Source organism: Diaphorina citri, unplaced genomic scaffold (assembly GCF_000475195.1).
Source record: "Diaphorina citri unplaced genomic scaffold, Diaci psyllid genome assembly version 1.1 scaffold930, whole genome shotgun sequence".
Classification (NCBI taxonomy): Eukaryota; Metazoa; Arthropoda; class Insecta; order Hemiptera; family Psyllidae; genus Diaphorina; species Diaphorina citri.
The window spans coordinates 140,467-157,359 of record NW_007378361.1 but is presented as its reverse complement, the minus strand read 5'-3'; the positions used below and the strand labels follow the sequence as shown (position 1 = coordinate 157,359).

The 16,893-nt window shown below is 41.7% G+C and overlaps 1 long non-coding RNA gene across 1 annotated transcript; it reads right to left on the bottom strand.

The window, feature by feature from the left end:
* Nucleotides 1-3,900: 3,900 nt before the first annotated feature.
* Nucleotides 3,901-4,520, bottom strand: LOC113469029. Its single transcript, XR_003392575.1, has 2 exons — nucleotides 4,447-4,520; nucleotides 3,901-4,043 (listed from the first exon to the last, which is right to left on the bottom strand). It is a non-coding gene; the product is annotated as an uncharacterized LOC113469029 (long non-coding RNA).
* Between the last annotated feature and the right edge of the window lie 12,373 nt (nucleotides 4,521-16,893).

Sequence of the window (16,893 nt, the reverse complement as noted above, 5' to 3'; positions counted from 1 at the left end):
GTGTGAGGCTGAGGTTGTCCTGAAAATACCAAGAAGAGCATTATCATTATTATCCAAGAAGGTAGAATAGGAGAAAGTCAGTCGGTCCGAGAACGAACCTGTTTAGAATAGTTTAGTCTAGAACAAAGTTGGCCCCGGAAACCGCGACCTAGCGCTTTCAAGGCGCGGGCGGTACCTTCCAATGGGCTGGAAACTTGACCTTATTATTCGCAATATTTCACATGGGTACAATGTTATTTTAACCCTCTCAAGCTCCACCGCCGCTATTAACCATTCTGGGTCTCAGTTTACTTGCCTACTCTATTCTAACTATAGGCTGTCCTATTCAATCACTTACCATGAGGCGGGGCCTGGTTCTCATTATTCTGTGGCACCGCCCCAGGGCCGGTCGGTATGTACATCTCGCTCATCTCCTGTTGGGGCCCCCCACCCGCCGGGGCCTGGTTATGATTGGGCTGAATTTCAATCTTGGACACGAACCGGGGACCTCCTGTACCCGCGGGGTCCTCGTTGGACTGGGGAGGGGCGGATTGGGCGCGCGGGGACCGGGAACCGTTGGGGTCTGTTGGATTCATTGGCGACACCAGGGGCACTGTGTTCCTCAGACCATGGTTTTGTAGATTACCTGCGGCGCAGAGAACACACAAATTGATGTAAGAAATAGGAAATTCAACTACGAAGAACTAGACAACTAGTGTGCCAAAGTGCAAAGTCGTATTTTCCTATTGGAAACTTTTTTTTTTTTTAAGAGGTTTGACAGAGGGAACTGTAACTGCTATGGTCTTACCCTCCCGAAATCGAAGAGAGAAGGAACACAGGATAGAAGAAACCCAGCCGTTTTTTTTTGTTTTTTTTTTTTTTTTTTTTTTTTTTTTTTTTTTTTTTTTTTTTTAAGAGGTTTGACAGAGGGAACTTTAACTGCTATGGTCTTATCGTCCCGAAATCGAGGAGAGAAGGAAGACAGGATAGGAGAAAGCCAGCCGTTTCCGAGAACGAACATTATCCCATCAGGATAAAATCCGCCCCGGGCGGGAATCGAACCCGCGGCCTAGCGCTTACAAGGCAGACGCACTACCAACTAAGCTAACTAGGCTGGTTTGGAAAATTTGACAATGTCCCCTTTTCTGAACCCCATTTCCCCTCTTTTAAAGGAAAACAGGGGAATTAGTTGAACCACCAGGTGGCGTGATAGTACCTGTACTAACTGAAACTATCTCTCGGGATCTAGCAATTAATCTCGGGATTTCTTTTTCGTCTAGTCATAGACCAATATTACTTTATTTTTATTTATTTATTTTTATTATTTTTCTCAAGTTCCTCATTTTTCCAGCAGTTCAAAGTGAACCCTCGCTTAAGTAAACGCATAATGTTTAATGATGCGCCTCTCACGTTTAATGATGCGCCTCTCACTGTCTCACCTATTTTACAATCCTGTTTCTCTCCTCCGTCTTGTTGCTGCTGGGCCGACTCCTGAGCTGCCCCCTGCTGCTCACTACTACTACCCGATGCTGCTTCGTGTGGCTTCGACTCGCTATACACCCCCTCGCCCGGGAAACCTCGCATTATTATTTCCTTTTGAGGACAAAATAGAGTCTTAATGATATCATTAACAGGACGAAAATGCAAATCAACTTGTAAAACAATAAATTGATTTATTTTAAAAGTTGATTAGAAAGATTTGTGAAGGTCGAAAAGTGAGCTAATTAAAATTCAGGTAAAAACTCATTTGTTTCCCAGAGACTCGTGAGAAAAAGTTATAAAAGTGCATGCAGCAAATGCAAGTTAGCAATGCAGAAAGAGAAAATAGCCAATAGGGAAAACTTCTACAGGGTAAAGCTAGTGCTGTCAGATCTCAATTACTAAAATATTATGAGGCCCAGGGTAAGCACCATAGTGGGTTCTCACTCCAGTCTTTTCGTTTAATTCAGGATATACTCAGCCCTCAATTTTTGAGTGGCACTAGCGTGGCATAGTGCTTCCCTATAGGCGGAAGAACATGGAACTATGAAAAATTGAATAGGCCATAACTCCAGCCCTGGTTGTCGAATCGAGCTAAAACTTAAATCAAAGTACCTACTACGTTTTTCAAGGCCTTTGATATGTTGCATTACAATTGTTAGGGGGTTCCTATTTAAGATTTTGAGGTTGGCCACCCTGTGACTGACCGTAGCTCTGGCCGAAATTTGGTAACCAATTCAAAAAATAGGATTTCAAAAGATAGAACACTAACCCAAATTTCAGGTTCTCACCTTTATCCGTTCAAAAAATATTCAGAGATTCCAAAACTTTTCGAACACTCCGTATATCCAATAGAGCAAGGTCAGAGGCCTTGACATCAACTTACAGCGGCTAGGAGGGTGGACTTCATGCATTTCTGCTAAATGTCAGAAGGTGATAGAAAAATACGAACATCTATACAAGTACTTGGTGTGTCATCATGGTATCAGCGATAGCGAAATAAAGGCGCAAGTTATGACTTTTTGGAAAAAGGAAAAATCCCACGATTTTTTTTTTTTTTTTTTTAGAAATAGGGACGCAAACCGCGAATACCGCGAACAAAACGCGAATACCGCGAACAAACCGCGAATACCGCGAACAAAACGCGAATACCGCGAACAAAACGCGAATACCGCGAACAAAACGCGAATACCGCGAGCCAACCGCGAATACCACGAGCAAACCGCGAATAGATGACTTATCACAGAAGAATCGATGAGGACCTTCCACTTATGAAAATGAAGGGGAAATGAGTAAATTAAGTACAAACATCAAACCTATGGTCAAAATGTAGGAGAATCCTCCCCTCAACCCCCTACATTTCCCCTGACCTCCTACATGGTTTTTGGCAGTAGGGGGTCAAGGGGAGGTTTCTTCAGACCTAGATTTTTGTCAGAGCTCATTCTCTCTTCTGCTTTCAGACTGGACAACAAGAGTTTCCATTAGAGTATTTAAGATGACCAAGGAGTCTTTCCTATGTAAATTTTCACGGAAAATCAATCGGTGTACATGTAAGGGTTCTAGGAATGATGGTTCACGAAATATGCGCTTGTAACAAGCCAATATCAAAAAATTTCGAAAGTTATATCCACTTTTTTTTACACCAATAATTTACGACATACAGCCTGATTTCCTCGAATTTGCCATCAAAAATTTTGTCAAAAGAGAACGAATGTGCCATCAAATTCATAATTCTATGTATGGAAAAGTCGGTTATTCTCATTTAATTTGGGGAGTTAAAAAATGTCATCTATTAGTGGTTCATAGATTGTCACAAATTCTTTCTTCAAGTCTTCTTAGTTATATTCTCATAATGGCTTTGCAAAGACCAGTGAGAAATTTGATTGACCACTTTCAAGACTTGGTACGTTAGTAATCAAAGAGTTGAGACGAATCTCTTCATGTTGCACGAAAGACATTTCCAGGCAACCTTCCCAGTAGTCAAACATTATTCTCACATATCAGTTCCCTTGATGCTTGGATCAATTTGTTCTCCTAGGAATTCGTCCTGGATAGCTTCTAAGGCGACGCACCTTTCACCTCGTGAATATCTTCACTTCATCACCAATGTGTTCATGATTTATAGTGTTGGAATTATCAAGTTCTTATAGTAGCTTCTTTAATACACAGTTAGCTACTGTTTGATCGTGAGATCCGTGGGTAGTTGGAAGGATTGAAGGTTAGTATAATTATTTCTACACGTCTTCTTATAGAAGTTCTTCGGATGACAAGGAACGTTATCTCTTCTTGCTGAAATTTTATAGCATGCATGAAATTTTTGGATTATGATTCAGTATGAACTTTGAGTTGACTATTGACTAATCATTTTATAGATAGCACTTCTGCAAAGAATTAACCCTGTTCGGTTTTTCAACAAGTTACTAACTTTTCCGGGGAGGCAATCGTGGCTTGGATGTTCTTGATGGTGGTGCGGCGTAGGTTTCGGATTTCTTCTACTCCGCCCGAGTCGACGTTGTCCAGTTTGAGTAACTCACGGGTTAGCATTTCGTCCAGGTAGATGTACTCTTTGTCCGATCGAGACGTACCTAAGAACGAAGAAATAAAGGGTAAAGGATGTTGCTGTTGATGTTGTAGCGGTGTAGCTGCACCGAAGGGGGTTGACGGTCTCCAGCTAAGAGTACACGGCCTGTCCCGAACCGTAATCAATCATCATGAGGACCTGTACTTTTCCTTTGAAGCATGATAAACCCTTTGTAACCTTCAGCTAGAAAGGTTAGTTAGATAAAGGTATAATGATATAGTTACCCAAGTCCAGAAAACCTCTTCAAAAAATTACAGACCTTAATATCACTTTTTAAATCCCAAACTTTTTCTATCGTTATTATTTCAATTGATAACCTATTTTTATTAAAACCAAGAGCCTTTGCTGGTGCCAAAATTTTTGGAGGGCGATTAAAACTAAAGAAAAAACAAACAAACAAAACTCACCCTTATACTTCTCAATCTCTTCCTTCAGTTTATCCACCTCGCTTTGAACCTCCTGTATGATTTCCAGCGAGGAGGCTGAGGTTGTCCTGAAAATACCAAGAAGAGCATTATCATTATCATCCAAGAAGGTAGAATAGGAGAAAGTCAGTCGGTCCGAGAACGAACCTATTTAGAATAGTTTAGTCTAGAACAAAGTTGGCCCCGGCATCCGCGACCTAACGCTTTCAAGGCGCGGGCGGTACCTTCCAATGGGCTGGAAACTTGACCTTATTATTCGCAATATTTCACATGGGTACAATGTTATTTTAACCCTCTCAAGCTCCACCGCCGCTATTAACCATTCTGGGTCTCAGTTTACTTGCCTACTCTATTCTAACTAGGCTGTCCTATTCAATCACTTACCATGAGGCGGGGCCTGGTTCTCATTATTCTGTGGCACCGCGCCAGGGCCGGTCGGTATGTACATCTCGCTCATCTCCTGTTGGGGCCCCCCACCCGCCGGGGCCTGGTTATGATTGGGCTGAATTTCAATCTTGGACACGAACCGGGGACCTCCTGTACCCGCGGGGTCCTCGTTGGACTGGGGAGGGGCGGATTGGGCGCGCGGGGACCGGGAACCGTTGGGGTCTGTTGGGTTCATTGGGGACACCAGGGGCACTGTGTTCCTCAGACCATGGTTTTGTAGATTACCTGCGGCGCAGAGAACACACAAAGGGATGTAAGAAATAGGCTACAAAGAACTAGACAACTAGTGTGCCAAGTGCAAAGTCGTATTTTCCTATTGGAAACTTTTTTTTTTTTAAAAAAAAAAAGAGGTTTGACAGAGGGAACTGTAACTGCTATAGTCTTATCGTCCCGAAATCGAAAAGAGAAGGAAGACAGGATAGGAGAAAGCCAGCCGTTCCGAGAACGAACATTATCCCATCAGGATAAAATCCGCCCCGGCGGGAATCGAGCCCGGATAGGAGAAAGCCAGCCGTTCCGAGAACGAACATTATCCCATCAGGATAAAATCCGCCTCGGGCGGGAATCGAGCCCTGCGGCCTAGCCCTTACAAGGCAGACGCACTACCAACTAAGCTAACTAGGCTGGTTTGGAAAGTTTGACAATGTCCCCTTTTCTGAACCCCATTTCCCCTCTTTTAAAGGAAAACAGGGGAATTAGTTGAACCACTAGGTGGCGTGATAGTACCTGGACTAACTGAAACCATCTCTCGGGATCTAGCAATTAATCTTGGGATTTCTTTTTCGTCCAGTCTTAGACCAATATTACTTTATTTTTATTTATTTTTATTATTTTTCTCAAGTTCCTCATTTTTCCAGCAGTTCAAAGTGAACCCTCGCTTAAGTAAACGCATGATGTTTAATGATGCGCCTCTCACTGTCTCACCTATTTTACAATCCTGTTTCTCTCCGTCCTGCTGCTGCTGTTGCTGCTGGGCCGACTCCTGGGCTGCCCCCTGCTGCTCACTACTACTACCCGATGCTGCTTCGTGTGGCTTCGACTCGCTATACACCCCCTCGCCCGGGAAACCTCGCAGCTGATCGGCCAAGTCCGGGTGACGTCGGGCCAAATCGTTCAGATGAGATCGGATGTCGGCTGACCGGTGCGGGGAGCCTCTTAGCAGATCATCGTCGAAACCGCTCTGAGAAGAGAACGGAGGGGGGGATAAGATAGTGGATGACAAACTCTCTTATTGACCGCTCTGAGAACGGAGGGAAGATTGGACATTGGATGAGAACAGAAAGAGAAGGGGAGGATAAGACATTGGGTGACAAACTTTTCTATAAGACAAGCTTAACTCAAAAAGGCCACTGTGAGGCTTAGGTGTAGGGGCAAACAGCCCTAAAGGATGGGTTAAGTTTATACGAATCTACGATCTCTTTTAAGACACATAAGGCCAGCCACTCACTATCAGGTACACCTGACAGGCAGACCTGATCAGGTGTCAGATCTACCTGACAGTGATTGGCTGGCCACAGGAGTACAACATCAATCTGACCGTTCGAGATAGTTTTAACAGCGGTTTTTAGGACTTTTCCCAGAAACGAATCCAAAGTCAGGATAAAACATCAGAAATATTGGTGAAAATGACAAGATTTAGATGTACCGAGACGTTGACAGTGTTTTTGTTTTTCTAGCGCACCCTGTACACAAATAAAATTTTAAATAAGAACAACTTCCTAATTCCGATACAAGTCTTTCTAGACTCAATCGAAATCAATTCCTCGGAAATCAAGTTCCTCTTGTTTTACATAGGAAATACCTCTCATTTCTCAATCATTGATACAAGATTCAGCTAAAACCAATATAGGTACCAGATCCGAATAAAACCAACATAGGTACGAGATGATCATACGAGCTAGTGGTTGCTTGGTAACGCCATATAAGGGACTGAATAGACCTTGGCCATACAGGCAAGGACAGAGTTGACGAGATGAGTTATTGACTCAGTGACTCACAATATTGTTTCCCCTTGGTGCCTCGAGTAAGACTTGTTTGAGCCTTAAATAAGTGCCTGACTGTCCCCCTGGTGCCTCGAGTAAGACTTGTTTGAGCCTTAAAAAATACTTTGCCAATCATGTCTTTCTTTTGCTTCAAGGGAGATAAGTAGGTAAAGATTTTTTTTTTTTCTTACTGTACCCTGGAACAGTTTTCGCATATTTTTTATTCAAGGCCCAGGATTGCAAGCCTCAACGGGATTCGAAGCCAACACCTCCGGGTTGAAAGTCAGCGCTCTTTAACACTCGACCACAGAGGTGGGCTTGGAAAGACAATTAATAAGAAGAAGGCCTTCCCAGATTTCCAGGTCATTGGGTCTTGAGAAATAAGAAAGGAAAGTCTAGAAACAACGTAATCCATTCGCAGAAGATGCTGAGTTGCTGTGGGCGTCACAAACAGCCCAACAGACACGAAACTCAATGGAACAACAACAATATGTATAACATTGAAAAACACAACAACAATTACGAACAACATCGAAACAACAATTCTAGCAACACAGAGGAGAGAACAGATCGACCCTGTCCTCAATTTGCCTAAAGTTTGCAAAAAGAAGAAAAGATATCAACAGAATATCATTCCAAACCAACGCACATCAAAACAGTCAAAACAACGCCTCCAGACTCATGTATTACTAAAGGCGTACATGAAACGCCTGAAACGGTTTTGAGTGACGAAAATAATAATGCTTACTTATAACTTTTATAGGGCGTAAATAGGACTGAAAAGGTCCTTTACCCCAACAGGCGAAACCAACTTCAGTGGTGTAGTGGTTAGCACTGTGGACTCTGGAGCTGGAGGTCGGTGGGTTGAGTCCAAGTCAAGTCATACAATTCAGCGTAGTGTATTAAAGATCGACCCTGTCCTCAATTTGCCTAATGTTTGCAAAAAGAAGAAAAGAAAGAAACAGAATTTCATTCCAAACCAACGCACATGAAAACAGTCAAAACAACGCCTCCAGACTCATGTATTACTAAAGGCGTACATGAAACGCCTGAAACGGTCTTGAGTGACGAAAATAATAATGCTTACTTATAAATTTTATAAGGCGTAAATAGGACTTTACCTTTACCCCAACAGGCGAAACCAACTTAAGTGGTGTAGTGGTTAGCACGGTAGAGTCTGGATCTGGAGATCGGTGGTTCGAGTCCAAGTCAAGTCATACAATTCAGCGTATTGTATTAAGCGGGGACCGGCATTTGTGATAGGTGATAAGCATTTATGCTTAACACAATTAAAGGAACACCACCGAGGCAGTAAAATAAAAAGGTTAGGAAAGGATATTAAAGCAAATATGAAAAGACATTAAAGTAAAACCACTTACAGAGCTTAAATAATGAGAAGATAAGCTATCAGCAAAAGAAAACAAACGGCCTATTAAGTTCCAGCAGAGAAAGAAAACGTCAAAGAAAAGTTTGAACCGGAAATTTCACTCATTTTCATTAGTTTGAAATTAAATACTGAAACTTTATTGACGGACTTTAATGAAAAGGGGAACGAAAGATAAAGTAATAAAATCCAGGATAGAACCCGCGGCCTAGCGCTTACAAGGCAGACGCACTACCAACTAAGCTAACTAGGCTGGCTAAAAGAAAAGTTTGAACAGGAAATTTCACTCATTTTCATTAGTTTGAAATTAAATACTGAAACTTTATTGACGGACTTTAATGAAAAGGGGAACGAAAGATAAAGTGAAATAGATAAGGATAAGACAGAGGAAAAAGTCAAAGACATAAAATAGCTGGAACACGGGAAGACAGGAGGTAAGAGGGGGAAGATAAAAGCGGGTCAATGAACTTCGGAAAGAGAGGAAGAGGAAGAAGATTGAAGAAGTCGACTATGAAGAGAGGTAGAAATTTTCACACGTTATGATGACTTCGAATTTGGGTTTTTCACAAACAGTCCTAAAGGAAGGGGATAATGCCGTAAAACCTTGGGGTTGGATGGAATAGAATGCCCCAGGCATTAATCCCGCCCCTTAGTTGGAATATTTTGTAGATAGTTTATTTTATAATTTATTTCATTTCTTTCTTCTTGTTATTAATTTATTATTGTGTATTTGTTTTTCTTTTCTTTTTTTTTTTCCTTTCTTCTCTTTTGTTAATCTTGTTGTTCTGTATATATTTATTGTACCTATACTTTTGTAAATATTCCAAATAAAAGAGTTAAATAATAATAATAATAATAATAATAATAATAAAACCCACTAAAATTGTGAAAAGGTTTTCACCTTCAAGACAAATGATTCAGGCAAATTGATTTATGTAGATGTTGTGTTGAAGGAACTGTGGTGATACTTATAAGAAGTAAGTACCGATATCTGTGAGTGATAAAAAGTAATGTAAAACTATGTTTCAGATATAAGTCTGGAAAGTTGCTAGATTGTTGCCAAAACATTTCTGGATTGTTGAAGGATAATGTTTCTGATGAAAATGTTGCCGGTGGGTACTAGGCAAATGATAAATCGTCGAAGTTGCTGATTAGTGTATAGGTATCTGCTGTATGTTACCGTTATTCCGTTAATATACGTTTACTTACCCTCAACAAAGATAGGGATATGTCTAACATTGGGTTGTTTTACATGGGGGGTTTTGGTAGGTTCCGCATGGTGTTAACTAATCAATAGGTACAATAGTAGGTATTTTCTATTGAGACCAACCTCAGTGGTGCGGTGGTTAACGCGTTGGACTTTGGATCTGGAGGTTGGTGGTTCGAGTCCAAGTTAAGTCATAAAAATTATCTAGGTGTAATTAGGGAACGACATTTGTGACGAACATTTAAGTATACTTAACACACACAAAAAATCCTCATTTTCTATTGAGATTACAGTTTTAGTGGTGAAAAAGTCCAATATGATGGAGATTTTCAAGAAGCAACGTGCTCCGAGACCGAGTAGGTACTTATACACCAATTAGGGAACGACATTTGTGACAAACATTTAAGTATACTTAACACAAAAAAAATCCTTATTTTCTTTCTTCTCTAGGGAGAGTCAATCTGTCAAGTAGCAACATATTAATATAGGAAAAAGAACAACGTCTCCTTACTAGTCAAGTGAAGACGTTGTTCTTTTTCCTTATTTTCTATTGAGATTACAGTTTTAGTGGTAAAAAGTCCAATATGATGGAGATTTTCAAGAAGCAACCTCCGATCCCGAGTAGGTACTTATACACGAGAGGTCCAAGGTTCGCTTCCCGGCACAGTCGAAGCTTTTTGGTTGTGTTTGGAATAAGGGATACACTCAGCCTTAAGAGGACACCTGAGTAGGGTTAAATGCGTGGCTGCATTACCAAAAAATACCTAAATTTCTTCTTTTTCCTTATTTTCTATTGAGATTACAGTTTTAGTGGTAAAAAGTCCAATGTGATGGAGATTTTCAAGAACCTGCGAGCCCGAGTAGGTACTTATACACCAAAGGTCCAAGGTTCGCTTCCCGGCACAGTCGAAGCTTTTTGGTTGTATTTGGAATAAGGGATACACTCAGCCTTAAGAGGACACCTGAGTAGGGTTAAATGCGTGGCTGCATTACCAAAAAATACCTAAATTTCTAGATCTGATAGAATTAGTAAAGGAGGCTCTTCATAATGCCGTAAAACCCACTAAAATTGTGAAAAGGCTTTCACCTTCAAGACAAATGATTCATGATTCAGGCAGATAGATTTGTGTAGATGTTGTGTTGAAGGAACTGTGGTGATACTTATAAGAAGTAAGTACCGATATCTGTGAGTGATAAAAAGTAATGTAAAACTATCCACTCAACTAGGAGATTTATTAATATTATTTCCTTTTGAGGACAAAATAGAGTCTTAATGATATCATTAACAGGACGAAAATGCAAATCAACTTGTAAAACAATAAATTGAAAGATAAAAGCGGGTCAATGAACTTCGGAAAGAGAGGAAGAGGAAGAAGATTTTAGAAGTCGACTATGAAGAGAGGTAGAAATTTTCACACGTTATGATGACTTCGAATTTGGGTTTTTCACAAACAGTCCTAAAGGGTCACAAACAGTCCTAAAGGGTCACAAACAGTCCTAAAGGAAGGGTTGAGCTCCCCTCCAGTAGAGACCCTAGGATACAACCTTTCCTCTCTGGATGGCCAGACCAATCTTTTCAGCAAGAACATGTTTGGAACGAGATTAATCTGAATTAACATCATAATTTAATCTGAATTAACATCATAATTTAATCTGAATTAACTTCATTTCTTGAACGTCATTGGGCTCCCGAGTGTAGGAAGACATAAGTAGGTGGTGCGGACACACTTTGCATTCACAACAGCTGACAGAATTATGTCATTTCTTGAACGTCATTGGGCTCCCGAGTGTAGGAAGCAATAAGTAGGTGGTGCGGACACACTTTGCATTCACAACAGCTGACAGAATTATGGAGACCGTGATTTGCGAAATAATAAATGAACATTGCAAGAAATTTTAATATTTCGAAGAATAATCGATAATGACCATGCAGATCTGAGTGCTGTTAAACCGAGAGGTCACACTTTTTTGTTTTGTTTTTCCTCTTTTTTTAAGTTTGATAGGGGAACCTGCATGTAAAAAATAGAGGTCTTATCGTCCTCCCAAACTTCAAAATCCCAGAGAAAATGGAAGAGAGAAGGAGGGCAGTTATAGGAGAAACCCAGACGTTCTGAGAACGAACCTTATTTGTTCAGGATAAAGTTCGCCCCGCGCGGAAATCTAACCAATGACCTAGCGCTTACAAGATAGGCGCCCTACCCTCCAAGATAACTAGGCCCTTTAATTTATGGAGACACAATTATAGTGCTCATTGCACCATTAGCCTGCCTCGGTGGTGTAGTGGTCAAGGCGCTCGCCTGGTAAACAGGAGGGCGTGGGTTCAATCCCAGCCGAGGTATGGAATCCTCAATATAATTTGAGAATTTGACCACAATAATAGTAGTAGCCTACTGCTGGAGTAAAGGGACTTTTCAGTCCTATTTAGTGGTCAAGGCGCTCGCCTGGTAAACAGGAGGGCGTGGGTTCAATCCCAGCCGAGGTATGGAATTTTATCCTCAATCCTAATTTGAGAATTTGACCACAATAATAGTAGTAGCCTACTGCTGGAGTAAAGGGACTTTTCAGTCCTATGCGAGTACCACAATAATAGTAGTAGCCTACTGCTGGAGTAAAGGGACTTTTCAGTCCTATGCGAGCAGTATAAATAAGATAGGTAGGTAGATAGGTACCTACATAGGCAGGTACCTACATATGTAGGTACCTACATAGGTCTGGAATTCTAAAACTAGGGGCACCCCAAATACAAAGAGCATAGAATGCCACCGTTCCATAAAAGGCTTCACAAAAAAGCTCGTTTCTTCGACAAAACCTGAACAGGCTGACCTGAGTTAGTCCTTAGAAGGTGCACTTCGCCGAGCACTGCGTAGGCTTACTCATTGCCATCGGACCCAACGGGTTTGGTACACTCCCTATTCTCTGTCGGTATACAATTGGCCAGGGTTGTTGGAATCCGTGGGCGCAATTCTGCACAAGAACCTAGTCACCTATGGATTGCGTCCCAAGGCGCAATCCACGCAATTGCGCAACTATGCGCGTGGTGGTAAGAGATGTCATGGGCTCATCCCTTCTCTATCCTGTCCAATAAGGAGCACAGAAGGTATTTTCTTTCGATTTAAGGACTCTGTATAGCTGTTCTCTACTTACATACTTTGAGATCTCTGTTTTGGGTTTGTTCTCTGGACAGCTGGCTTTCTCCTATTTATCTCTTTCCTTTTGGGACGACAAGACCTCCGTTTTTACAATTCCTTCTATCAAACCTCTTAAAAACCTAAGGTCTCAGTTATACAGAGACGTCAAACCCCTTCTCCCTTTTCTTTATTCTTAGTAGGTCATTCGAAACCCATCCGGAAACGCCTCAACGGGATTCGAAGCCAACACCTCCGGGTTGAAAGTCAGCGCTCTTTACCACTCGACCACAGAGGTGGGCTTAGAAAGACAATTAAGAAGAAGAAGAAGGCCTTCCCAGATTTCCAGGTCATTGGGGCTTGAGAAATAAGAAAGGGAAGTCTAGAAACAGCGTAATCCATTCGCAGAAGATGCTGAGTTGCTGTGGGCGTCACAAACAGCCCAACAGACACCGAACTCAATGGAACAACAACAATATGTATAACATTGAAAAACAACAACAACAATTACGAACAACATCGAAACAACAATTCTAGCAACACAGAAGAGAGAACAGATCGACCCTGCCCTCAATTTGCTGAATGTTTGCAAAAAGAAGAAAAGAAACAGAATTTCATTCCAAACCAACGCACATGAAAACAGTCAAAACAACGCCTCCAGACTCCATGTACATATCACTAAACGCGTACATGAAACGCCTAAACCGTCTTGGGTGACGAAAATAATAAAAGTGCTTATTTATACGATGTAAATAGGACTAGAGTTCCTAGACCCGTACTTAGTTCCTTTACTCCAGCAGTAGGCTACTACTAGAAGGGGTGCTATTGCAGTCCCTTTGGACAAGCAGGAGGCTACTATTTTTATTGCAGTCAAATTCTCAAACAATGTTGAGGACAAATTACATACTTCGGCTAGGAAAATAATAATACCTAGTGCCTATTTATATTCCGCGGATAGGACAAAACAGTCCCTTTGGCCAAGCAGGAGGCTACTATTTTTATTGTAGTCAAACTCTCAAACAATGCTGAGGATAAAATTCCATATCTCGGCTAGGATTGAACCCATTAACAAGCGAGCGTCTTTATTAACAAGCGAGCGTCTTGACCAGTACACCACCGAGGCAGTAAAATAAAAACTTTAGGAAAGGATATTAAAGCAAATAGGAAAAGACATTAAAGCAAAACCACTTACAGAGCTTAAATAATGAGAAGATAAGCTGATAAGCAATCAGCAAAAGAAAACAAACGGCCTATTAAGTTCCAACAGAGAAAGAAAGCGTCAAAGAAAAGTTTGAACAGGAAATTTCACTCATTTTCATTAGTTTGATTTTTTTTAAAAGAGGTTTGACAGAGGGAACTGTAACTGCTATGGTCTAATCGTCCCGAAACCGAAGAGAGAAGGAAGACAGGATAGGAGAAAGCCAGCCGTTCCGAGAACGAACATTATCCCATCATAAATACTTTCCTCGTTATAGGATAAGGAAAGTAAAAATGTTGGGTTAATACAAATTACAAAAGCACCAAAAAGTATTAACGGGTAAACAAGAGCAGCCTAGAAATATATTTTACTGTCGAAATCTGAAATTTTTGCCGTCTCTGAGAATCGAAGCTGGGACCTTTGGTATAGCAAAGGAAGTACGTTACCATCTGACTAACCGTAGCTCTTCTCCCTCTAACTTTCACACAACTTCTCTTTCCAATTCATGAAGTCATGAGGAACCAAGTTCAGCTAGGAAAGTGGACGATTTTTACCGACTTTGAGAATCAAAGCTAGAACCTTCTGCTTGGCAAGCAAGCTCAGTACCCACTGGACTAACCGTACCCCTCTATCAAACTTCGAACTTCCCCTTTTTCAATTTCGAACGAGGAAGCAATAAAAGTGGGCGCGTCCCCCGTACACAAAACTACTCCGATCGAGGAGGAAGCACAATCTCCCCACCTCTTCCTCTCAGCTCTCGCCTTATTATTTTGCCTCGTGCGGTACACAACCTGCAACCCCCGCAACACAAAACCACTACCTGTGCCGTGACGTAAAATACGGGGAAGCACAATCTCCCCACCTCTTCCTCTCAACTCTCGCCTTATTATTTTGCCTCGTGCGGTACACAACCTGCAACCCCCGCAACACAAAACCACTACCTGTGCCGTGACGTAAAATACGTAGAAGGAAACAAAACAATGTTTTGACTCACGAGGCAAAACTAGCTATGTAGGTATTAATGCGTAAAATACGTAGAAGGAAACAAAACAATGTTTTTACTCACGAGGCAAAACTAGCTATGTAGGTATTAGTGCAAAAATGACATAGGGCTCTAGAAAACTCCACGTAAGTCTAGAAATTTCGCGAGGAATTCTAGAAAACGATAGAATTTTCCGCAGAATAGGTACCACCAGTCGCGTATCATGAAATGGGGAGTGGGGCTGGTGTGAAATGAAAACACAGTAGGTAGAATAGAATCATCTAGGTAGCTCTGGATACAACCTTTCCTCTCTGGATGGCCAGACCAATCTTTTCAGCAAGAACATGTTTGGAACGAGATTAATCTGAATTAACATCATAATTTAATCTGAATTAACTAAATTAACTTCATTACTTGAACGTCATTGGGCTCCCGAGTGTAGGAAGACATAAGTAGGTGGTGCGGACACACTTTGCATTCACAACAGCTGACAGAATTATGGAGACCATGATTTGCGAAATAATAAATGAACATTGCAAGAAATTTTAATGAGATCATAGATTTCGAAGAATAATGACCATGCAGATTTGAGTGCTGTTAAACCGAGAGGTCACACTTTTTTGTTTTTCCTCTTTTTTTTAGGTTTGATAGGGGGAACCTGCATGTAAAAATAGAGGTCTTATCGTCCTCCCAAACTCCAAAATCCAAGAGAAAATGGAAGAGAGAAGGAGGGCAGTTATAGGAGAAACCCAGACTTTCTGAGAACGAACCTTATTTGTTCAGGATAAAGTTCGCCCCGTGCGGAAATCTGACCAATGACCTAGCGCTTAGAAGACAGGCGCGCTACCCTCCAAGATAACTAGGCCCTATAATTTGTGGAGACACAATTATAGTGCTCATTGCACCATTATTGAATTCTAAAACTAGGGGCACCCAAACACAAAGAGCATAGAATGCCCCCGTTCCATAAAAGGCTTCACAAAAAAGCTCGTTTCTTCAACAAAACCTAAACAGGCTGACCTGAGTTAGTCCTTAGAAGGTGCACTTCGCCGAGCACTGCGTAGGCTTACTCATTGCCATCGGACCCATAGTGCTCATTGCACCATTATTGAATTCTAAAACTAGGGGCACCTAAACACAAAGAGCATAGAATGCCCCTTGCCCCCGTTCCATAAAAGGCTTCACAAAAAAGCTCGTTTCTTCGACAAAACCTAAACAGGCTGACCTGAGTTAGTCCTTAGAAGGTGCACTTCGCCGAGCACTGCGTAGGCTTACTCATTGCCATCGGACCCCCGTTTCTGAGATATAAGCGTGGTTCGCAAATCACAAACCACCCTGTAGATAGAAGATTCAACTAAAACCATAAACCAATAACCAATACAGGTACAAGATTCAACTAAAACCAACATAGGTACAAGATTATACGAGCTAGTGGTTGCTTGGTAACGCCATATAAGGGACTGAATAGACCTTGGCCATAGAGGCAAGGACAGAGTTGACGAGATGAGTTATTGACTCAGTGACTCACAATATTGTTTCCCCCTGGTGCCTCGAGTAAGACTTGTTTGAGCCTTAAATGAGTGCCTGACTGTCCCCCTGGTGCCTCGAGACTTGTTTGAGCCTTAAATGAGTGCCTGACTGTCCCCCTGGTGCCTCGAGTAAGACTTGTTTGAGCCTTAAATGAGTGCCTGACTGCCAAATCAATAGGTGCAATAGTAGGTATTTTCTGGTGCCTCGAGTAAGACTTGTTTGAGCCTTAAATGAGTGCCTGACTGCCAAATCAATAGGTGCAATAGTAGGTATTTTCTGGTGCCTTCTATTGAGACCAACCTCAGTGGTGAGGTGGTTAACGCGTTGGACTTTGGATCTGGAGGTTGGTGGTTCGAGTCCAAGTTAAGTCATAAAATTTATCTAGGTGTAATTAGGGAATCAGGGTTGTTGGAATCCGTGGGCGCAATTCTGCACAAGAACCTAGTCACCTATGGATTGCGTCACAAGGCGCAATCCACGCAATTGCGCAACTATGCGCGTGGTGGTAAGAGATGTCATGGGCTCATCCCTTCTCTATCCTGCCCAATAAGAAGCACAGAAGGTATTTTCTTTC